At 42.2% G+C, this 9,756-nt stretch overlaps 1 long non-coding RNA gene across 1 annotated transcript in view; it reads right to left on the bottom strand.

The window, feature by feature from the left end:
* Window positions 1-7,585: 7,585 nt before the first annotated feature.
* Window positions 7,586-9,756, bottom strand: part of LOC135316692 (uncharacterized) — a 93,782-nt gene continuing 91,611 nt past the window's right edge. The window contains exon 9 of the long non-coding RNA XR_010375936.1: window positions 7,586-9,147. This is a non-coding gene — a long non-coding RNA (uncharacterized LOC135316692). The remainder of the gene's footprint in view (window positions 9,148-9,756) is intronic.

The raw sequence follows: 9,756 nt of genomic DNA, 5'->3' as shown, positions 1-9,756 counted from the left end.
AACAAACTAAGACAAGATACAGCTTTGATATTTCTTGGCATTTTTCTCCTCTAAATATGAAGACCACAAGACTTTAAAAAAGCCCAGAGGGTTCTTGTCTGTTTGTAGTCATGTAAACCACTGCTCATCAGAGAGTCTTTCTGGCCAAAGAATTAAAGCCATTTCCTTCCTGGCCCCATTTGTTAAAGACTCTGTCTCTGCTGCTTCACTACATTACAACTGGCTGGGACTTGGCAGGATGTGAGAGGTATTGGAAATCTCTTCCACAACAAGGTGATATTTATGCATTCTCATCTGGTGTAGGAGAACAAGATGCACCGGTATAAGTTTCGTATTCTCTTTATTACAGTAACTCTGCACACTCACTAAGTGACTGTTAGAGCCTATAGCTACCTTATGAAACCCCGGCAGTTTTTTCACTGTTATTACCTTAGCTATTTCCCTCACTCTGTGAATGACTTCATGTGAAATTTGGGGTAAGTAATTCAATTTTCCTGTGCTTGTAAAATGAGGGGTTTAATAATTACCGTATTTACCCTACAAACTGTAACACAGCCATTAGATCCATCTTATCTGAACATCTGATAATCTATTGCTCGTTACCACATTGTAACCATTAAGTTTGTGGAAATATGGTATGTAAGTAGTAGGAATGAGGTCTGTGCTGATGTTCTGGTCTGAGGGAACAATAAAGAGAACACTGAAGTGCTGGTCTGGCAATGGTACTTCTCACTTTTCTAATCCCAGCCTCCTTTAATTAACTTTTATAAAGCATGTGAAGAAGAAAGAGTGGAACATAAACTCTGCTCATGGATGCTTGTGTGCTCTGTTTGCAGCAGAGCTTCTCTCAAAGGGTTTTTCCAGCAGCTGCTGCTCATTGCAGCTTTTGGTGGAGGAGGAATAGAGGAGGTATCTCCCACTGGAAATGCCAGCACAATTGCATGCTCTAACACTTCTTAATCTGGCTTTAAAAGTCCTGTTTAAAAAAAGACAGTTTTATGTGCAGCGGAGCATTCTGAGCAGGCTAAAGGAAAGCACGGCTGCACTCCGCACCAGTGCTGCCAGGGTTGGTCAGCTGGAGGTAAGGATGACAAATTCCGCCTCCTGTTGTAGTTGCACTACAGTGACTTCTTCTATCCCCACGGACACTTCACAGCAGGGTCACGTCAAGTGCTCATCAGTGACTCTGCACTGTGAGAGCGAGCTGCATGCAACAGGCTAATACTGTCAGCGCCTTCCCTTTCACAGTTGGGGTCATCATTTATAATGGGCCACATACCCCTTGCTGGCTTCTGCACCCCACCCACCCCCCCTTCCCACATTCTTCTCCTCTGATTTCCCATTTCATTCTCACCTGTCTTATCAAGTCATTACCTCTTCTGACCTCCTATTACATCTCTCTTACTTTGGGGAAAATGAGGCAGAGGTACTATTCCCCCTTCTTACACTTCATCTCTCCCCACTGCAAGTGTATCCCCACCTCACCCCCATGAGGGGTTTCAGCTTTGTCATCATAACTCTTCAGCAATAAACCTAGCAGAACTAGACAGAGGCTTAAACGCGACTGCAGCTGAGAGCAGGACATATAGCTAGGCCTGAACTAGCCAGCCTTAGTAACATTTCAGTCAAAACACATAGCATGCACTTCACCATGATCTAGCTCACTCAGGGCTGTGCATACTTATTCAGGCAACCAGGTCAGTCTAATTTCTGTGCTGTTACATTTCCACCCCACCATTACCTGTTAGCTGTGGCATTAGTTCTGGTGGCCCAAGCCATAATCTCATCACGCCTTCACCTCTGGCAGCAGAGCCAAGCTCCGTGATGAATTTCCAGCACATTGGGCATCCACAGACATCATCACAAGTGGCACAAGTTTGTTCCTGTCAGTTTTATTCAATGCTTTCCCTCCTCCCACTCCTGCAGAAAGCAATCCTTAACTGGTGCACAAAAGGATCTCATCAGCAACTTCCAGAAGAGCTAGATTGATTTACATCACCTGGGGACTGAATCAGGTTATCTTTATCTTTAGTCCCCTGTTTCAGAAACAACAAAATTGTGAATAAGCCTTTTATGTTCATACATCTTGTATAAATATCTGAAACAAGTATAAAACCAAGGAGAGGCGGGAATTCATTAAGGTGGCCCAGGGGAATATTAATCTGAGAAATAAGGGACTGCTTAGGCGAGTTTAAATTATTTTATCCCACTACTTTTACGTAAGAAAGGTGGCAGGGGGAAACTAAATATAAGGCAAATTTTCCAAACAATGGTAGGTATATTTTGTGGAAGCATCTTCTTGAGGGACTCATGGAAGCATTAATGTGTTAGTCCAGCTGTCCTAAAAAATAGACTATTCTGATTCTGCTGTATTTTACTGCAAAATTCCCAGTAGGCCAGCTTCAAAGTTTGGAATCAATAGTAATCTTTCAATAGAGTTCAATGGACTTTAGGGCAGGTCATATGTGCCCATTATTTAATAATAAAGGGGAGAAATAGTGAGTCAAAAATGTGACACTGGCCATGATTTCAAGAAAAGCCCCCTAATTTTTAAGAGACCTATTTAAACCAACTTTTAAAGACAAAACAGTGCATGCATTGAATTTTCAGTTCAATTACATCATGTCACACTGATTTCATCTGGTTACCGCATGTTATTGGTGGGAATGTAACTTGATGCAGCTCAATACAGCTTGTGGCATACTGTGATTTATTACAATTTAAATGATAAAGCACCCGAGAATGTTCAGGCAATGGGATTACTCCATTGACTGAATGTTCAGACATTTATTTTTAGAAAAGAGATGTCAGTTTGTGCAATATTAGATGGACTGATCCATTGTTACTGAAGGGGCCGGGGAATTTCCCTTGTCGCATAATACTGCTTAATGTTACCTCTGCATTTTATTATTTTTAAGTGGTTTCTGCAGACCTGGATGTGACAGGATTTTATTCATCAAAAGTGGGGCCAAGTTCTCAACACTCCTTGCTGGGTCTCCTTCCTAAAGAAAGAAGGATTGACGGGCAGAATAAATCAAGTCCAAGTTGAAATTTTGCCTGCACTTCAAGGAGACCCAAGACATGGGTTCTAGTTTTCCTACATTTTCTAAGGATTGGTCAGTAATGGTCATTGCTGAGAAGCAGGAAAGGGACATGAAGTTGCCTAGAACACACCAAGTCTATGGATGCCAAGTTGCTCGTTCACACCATCCTGCGCTCTCATAAATTACCAGCTAGATTTTCAAAACTGGAAACTTTGGACCCACGGCTCTAGACAGACAGACAGGAAGTGGAAAAACTATGTTCCTTTCTTTTGTTTTACAAATATTTTAAAACAGGCTATATGCCAAAACAAAAATAACCATGAAACTGGAATAACTCATGAATAACATGGCACAACAATAAAAGGTTGGGCATTACTGCAGTGGATTCTTTAATTCAGCCAAGAAGAGAAAGTGCTAAAATCAACACAAAGGGATCCCATTAGACCATTAGTAGATGAAAGACTGGTTCCAATCGCTTTGGTTTACTCAGCTGGATCTCTTTAGGAACACTGAATGGTGAGGTGGGGCCTAATTCTCCATTTTTTATGTTCCTAACCATAGGACAGGGGCTGTGGGTGTATGAAGGTAGGAAAGAAATTTTCACGTTTGTGCTTGGAGAGATAGTAATAACTATTATGGCCCTCATATATCAAATTGGTCCATCTCTTTGATATACCAGTCAGAGAAAGTGTTGTGATGGCTCCAAAAATTTGTTCCTGTCTTGAAAACAAACCCCTCATTTTACATGAAAGCATCAGCAACTTCTGGGAAATAGATTAAAATCTAGTTCCAAACTTCCTCTTGATATGGATAAAAAATGTCTAGGAGAATAGGCTTGACTAATCTCAGCAGGAACAAGACCTCCTGCTGATGAGCTCTTGGTTCAGTGTTTTAACATCTGATCTTACTGTCTCTGGGTCAAAATTATTCCTGGTGCAATTCTCACAAAAACATTAGAGTCAGCTTAAGAAAGAATTTGTCCCATTGCATGTGTGGTTTTTGCATCAACCAAAGTCCAGCCCTTAGGATAGGGACAAGGCTCTGAAGGTAGCAGAGGCAGAGAAAAAGCCAAAACTCGGAAATAAATCCATTAAAAAAAAGGAAAAAAAAAGAGCATGTTTAAGTGTTCATTCTTTTAAACACCTCTACTTTTGCATCTCCTATAGCAGTAAAAATGTTTGGCTGTGTAGAAGAAACGTAGATGCACCAACAATGCTGAAGATTTCAAGAATGAATTACCTAGAGATAGTCAGGGGCAGGGTCACTAGAAGGCCTGTTACCTTTGTCTTCTGTTTTAGCAGCAAGCAGGGAAAAACTGGAGTCCATAGGAGAATATATTCTGGCCCAGGCGATGTAAAAAGCAGGCAGGCTGCTACCAAAACCAAAAGATACGTTCCCCAGTGCAACACCTCTCCCACTTCATGCCCCAGTCACAGCTTCCAAACCTCTCTGGGCTAGGCTCTTTTGGACCACAGGGTAAGGCTTGCACTAATGTAACTCTGCAGTCACTCCATTGACTGCACCATAGTAGAGCTGGAGCTAATGAAGTGCAAGGGATCCCAGCGTCTGATCCAAGCTAGTGCTCCACATGGCAAAAAAATGTGCTTTATTTTTCAGCGACAGCTTAGCTGGGGTATTCCCTGATGCCGCATACTTCTCCCAGATTTACTTCACTGTTACATTTGTCTTAAAAGAGCTCTGGCTATCAATCTACCCTGTAAGGCAAAATTTAATGGTAGAAGAGAATGTGTGCAGAGTCAGTGAGGGTTTTATCTGATCTATTTAAAAAAAAAAAAAAAAAAAAAAGCAGGACTTCCCATGTACACAGATAGCAGCTTTTAGTATTGAGGTCAAAACAAACTCAGCGTCTGAAGAAGTTAAGGTCTTGATTTAGCAAAGATTTGTGTATGCACCTTTTCCATGTGACTTGTCTTATTCAGGCTAACGTGAGTTAACACAGGAACGTTTTGTTTGCAAAATCACAGCCGCAGATACCACCCATATAATGGAAGCTAATTGACATTGCAAATCTATCTGAGCCTGGCATTTAGTTCAGTCCACAGGGCCTCGCACACTTAAACCTAAGCTTGAGTTCAGATGCTGAAGGTGGTGTAGATGGAGCCCGCCAAGGTAGTCTCAGAGTGTGCAGGTCCCCATCCTGTGCCTGAACTTCTTCCTGTGGAGAGCAAGTGTCTTTGTCCCAAGACTCAAGCTAAAGAGCAAGCAAATGGTGCAGGTGATTGGGGAGTTTGTGCTGAAATTAGCCTAACATGACCCGATAAATGTAAGAAAGTAGCTTCCCTGAGTAGGATGTAAAATCCTTACAGGTATAAAAGCTATTCAAGCTGCCAAATGTAGCACACTCAACTCGGAACATCTGAAACAGCTTTATGGAGAGAGATAATGCTGGGTTGGAGTCAGCAAGTTACAGTGCACTGCACTGAGAGCTACTGAAGGCACAGATTTACCCCTCCACTGCTATATTACTTATATTCGAGGTGTCTTCATAGGCACAGATGGAAAAGGCTGTAAAGGAAACATTTTAAATCTAAGGGTGCATTAGACAAGTGATTGCAGGCACTGTAATTTATAGCTGTATTAATGGACTGGATCTCAGAAAACTGAAATCCAATTATCAGCTCTGCCATTTCAGGCAAAATGCTTAAGCCAAACTTTCTAATCAGTGCTTTTAGGTTAGGTTGATTTTTCCGAGGTGCTAAACACCTCCCCACCCCACAAGCTCCGCATAGAATAACAGATCCCTAGCCTTCTGAAAAGCAAACCCTCCATACTGAAAGTCAGCCTCCCCTCCCCTGCCCCAGAGAAAAAAAAAAGAGCAACAAACAAACCACTAAATCAGATTGTATTTGATTCTACTGTGCTTCATATATTTCCTGATATTTGGGTTGAAAATGAATAGTCTTACTCCATGTTATCAGGAAAATAAAAGTACAGAAAGGAGGACACAGAGGTTAAAAGTCTTGAAAATAAGGCCCTTGATTCTCTGCCTGCAGTTTCCCCTCCTGTGAACAAGGAACAGGAACATTTCCATACCCACCTCACAAAGGGACTTTTGAGAGTTAATTCAGCTCCCTGCAGAAAGTGCCTTGAGATCCACAGATGGAACTTGCTGTAGAAGTGATGCATTACTAAATAATGAGGTACGATCATATGTGAACAAAACACACTCGTATATTGCTCCATATGTTTTATAACATTCAGCCCTGTGTTGTTTTCCAACAGACAGATACATTCCAACCTGGAGAGGATCAAACACATCCCAGAATATTTTGTCTTTTTATTTCTGAGGTGAGGAGACCGTTCCACCAACATTGTTGTCTCTTTTTGGGTATTGAAACCAAAGTAGGTTTTTTATAGTCGTTTTGCTTTGTTGGGAGGGGAGGAGGAGGAGAAAAAAAAGAAAAGGAGAGGTTTCACACAGCACATGCCAAAGGAACATAACTTCTCCCTGGACATCTGTCCCTGAACAACACAGGAGACCTTGAGTTTTATATCTCAACTGAAAAGATAAATGTGGAAACACACCTCCCCTGTTGTCCCACTGCAGTTTCAGGTATGGACTTGGAGAGATTCCTCAGCAGAAATATTAATTTAAGCTTTGGTTCTGCCACCAGAGTCTCCTTTTGCCTCCCAGTGAATTTGCACCAACTACACGTGCTGTAATAGAGTCCTCCATGCAAGCTCAACGGATAGAAGCTTGTGCCTTTGGGAGCTGGAATCTGGGGAAAGTTCTTCACAAAATGGGGGGTGAGGAAAAAACCTGGAGCAATTTTGTTTGCCCTCACAACGCCAGTCTGTATGCCATAATTGTAAGAAAAAGAAGTGTTTGGCTGCCTGAGGAATATTGGGTCTTTAGATTCTTATTGAATACTTCTGGCAATTGTACCAAAACGTCATGTTTTTTACTGGGTTTTTATCACTATTTTTAACTTTTCTATTCATATATTCCAAAAGGAACTGAATGCTGACGTAAAGACAGCAAGCAGCATACCACTGATTCAAAACCAGGGCTTCCCTCCTCCTCCAATTACGTTTCAGCATCTTTCAAAATCCACATGATACCCCAAAACTACACATGGGATGTTAGGCCCCATGAAAAAGATTGAAGGGGGAGGAAGGAGAACAGTAATTAGGCCGAGGCTGTACTGTTATTTCTGAATTACCTATGAAATGTAGGAGAGAGAAATACAGATTTAATGAGATTTTAGTGTATGTTGGCCCTCAACAGTGGGATGCAACGCATCTTTTAAATCACCTTACCCTGCCAGATAATTGTGAAGTAAAACCAGAACTCAACACAAGACTTGAAGGCAAATTTTGGCCAATCTGTGTGTGAGGTGCTCCATGAGCCCACCAACCCTCTTCCAAGATGGTATTCTCCCCCGCTCCCAGCCCCAGGAAGAACCCAGCCCCAACCACTCCATGCTCTCCTCAAGGGGAACCGGGTGCTTTAAAAGCAAGGGGATACCCTGAAGGAAAGGGGAGAAAGGGGTGATCAAATGAGACGAACACACTTTAAGTAACTGATTTACAGATTCACCATTTACTGGATTCCTTGTGAATAACCAAGTATATTCTTTGCAAGTTCAGACATGATACAAGCACACACACACACAGGAAAACCAAAGTCCACCAATTATGTTTTTGATCCTTTCCACTTTCTGTCCTTTCCGGAGAAGATGGAATCCAGGTGAGTCTCAGACTTTATCCAGAAATGAGTTCATACACTGAGAGAGGACTCTTCCCAATCCTCAGCTCCTGAATATCTGATGCTTCACAGCATTTCTTGCATAATTCATCTTAAAAGTGGAGTTAGCAGCAGGGTAGTCAAGTGAGAAGTATATAATGGCCTGTGATCATCAGACACAGCTTCCAGGGCACAGAAGCCATCAGTTCAGCTTCTTGTAGTAGCCAGAGGGAGCTGTTTGGAGACTTCTCTCAGGAGCTGGCTTAGCTTATCCTCCTCTTTACCATATAGGACACCGAAGGGCACCCCTTCTGCCCCGTCTTCCAAAAGTATACAACAGCAAATAGTACCAAATTTCTGTCAGCATGTTGGCTGTTTGACATGAGTAGCCATGGTCTCAGAGTCAGCAGCAAGAAATAAATTCTGCCAGAGCTAATCTGCTCCTTGTAGTTCCTCAGAAGCCCAAGCCATCCTTCAACAGTTGCTGCTGGACACCACCCCCCACTTAAAGAACAGCATGAGAAGCACATATTGCACAGCAAAGCCGGTTCATTCTTTTATGCCCACTCCCCCCCGCCCACCCCCAAAGAACATATAATTTATATCCAGTGTACCATCAGCCCACTGTTAAGACACTGCTGTAGGTAGAGCTCTGTGAGCATGACACGGTCGATCACGGATACGGTTCTATAAGTGTTAGACATTGCAGTCCAGGAGATTGGAGATTCATTGACTACAGTGTGGGAAGAGAGAGCTGTTAAATAAAAACAGTTGCAGTAGTCCCAGTCTTCCACAGTCACTTTGACTACCATGTAAATCAGAGACTCATCTTTCATCCTGAAAAATATCTTTTTTTTTTTAAATTGGTTGTAATGCCCTCGAATATCAAACACAGTTGCCAGAGCATTGGGTGAATGACACAAAAACAAAAGAGAAAAAATGCATGACTTGCTCACAGAAGTAACATATTCTTTCATAATTACACCTGGGGGTATATGAGAGGGTCCCCTGGCATATCAGTAACCTTATTCACAAGTTGGAAAGTTCCACAGAGGAAGAATGTATACTATGAAGTACAGCAGCCCTGTAAACCATGAGACAGGAGACATGAATTACGGCTTTGCTAGTGATGTACTGTGCTTCCTCGGGCACTTTTGGGTGCCTTTTCCCCTCATATTCCCTCCATCTACCTTGTATAAATCAGCCTCCAACTCTTTTTGAGCAGGGGAAAGTCTCTTTCCTTGTACTAGGGACACTGCTATAATCAGCACTGTGCAATTTCAGGGTGAGCCTCTAAGTTCTACCTTACGTGCATAACAAATAATTACAAACCACAGCATCTTACCCCACAGCATTACTTGTCTGGGTAGTCCGTGGAGTCAATGTGCACCATAACTGTATCACAGGAATAAAGTTCAGCTTGGGCCCAGAGTAAAAGCAAGAACTAGCGCTGTATCTAAAAGGCTGATGCACATCCCCTTCCATTATTTGAAGGGTGAGCTGCATACTGACATTTTGCTTAAAACAGGAGATGTTTAACTGACTGGCAAAGTCAAATTTTCAGCCATTCCTTTGTCTGGCAGAGGAAAAAGTAACCGTGACTGTATCAAATATAGAGGCAGTAAATTACTGTTTGTAAATGCATCACATGAACTTGTGGATACATTTAGATCAAAGGAGTATAATGAGATATTCTGAATAATGCAATGAGCTATTCTGAGTAATATTTGACGCACCTCATTACTGAGAACATGCCTAACAGAGTTTTCCAGTAGCAGTATCAATGCCCTGCAGGTACTTGTCCATGCAGCCTGTTCCCCTGCATAGGATCTGTAGATTGCCAACCTGGATTGTGCTCGTGAACGTCTACAGTCACTATCTCCGGCTAAAAAACTCATGCATCTAGGGGAAAAAGTGTTTGCATGGCACGACAGTTATAGTCGTCCTACCGAAGGCCTGAAACTACTCCACTGACGAGAATGGAGCTCTTCCCAGTTTGTACCA

The sequence above is a fragment of the Phalacrocorax carbo genome, chromosome 21 (assembly GCF_963921805.1).
Source record: "Phalacrocorax carbo chromosome 21, bPhaCar2.1, whole genome shotgun sequence".
In the NCBI taxonomy this organism is placed as follows: Eukaryota; Metazoa; Chordata; class Aves; order Suliformes; family Phalacrocoracidae; genus Phalacrocorax; species Phalacrocorax carbo.
This window is presented reverse-complemented; position numbering and strand designations above follow the sequence as displayed.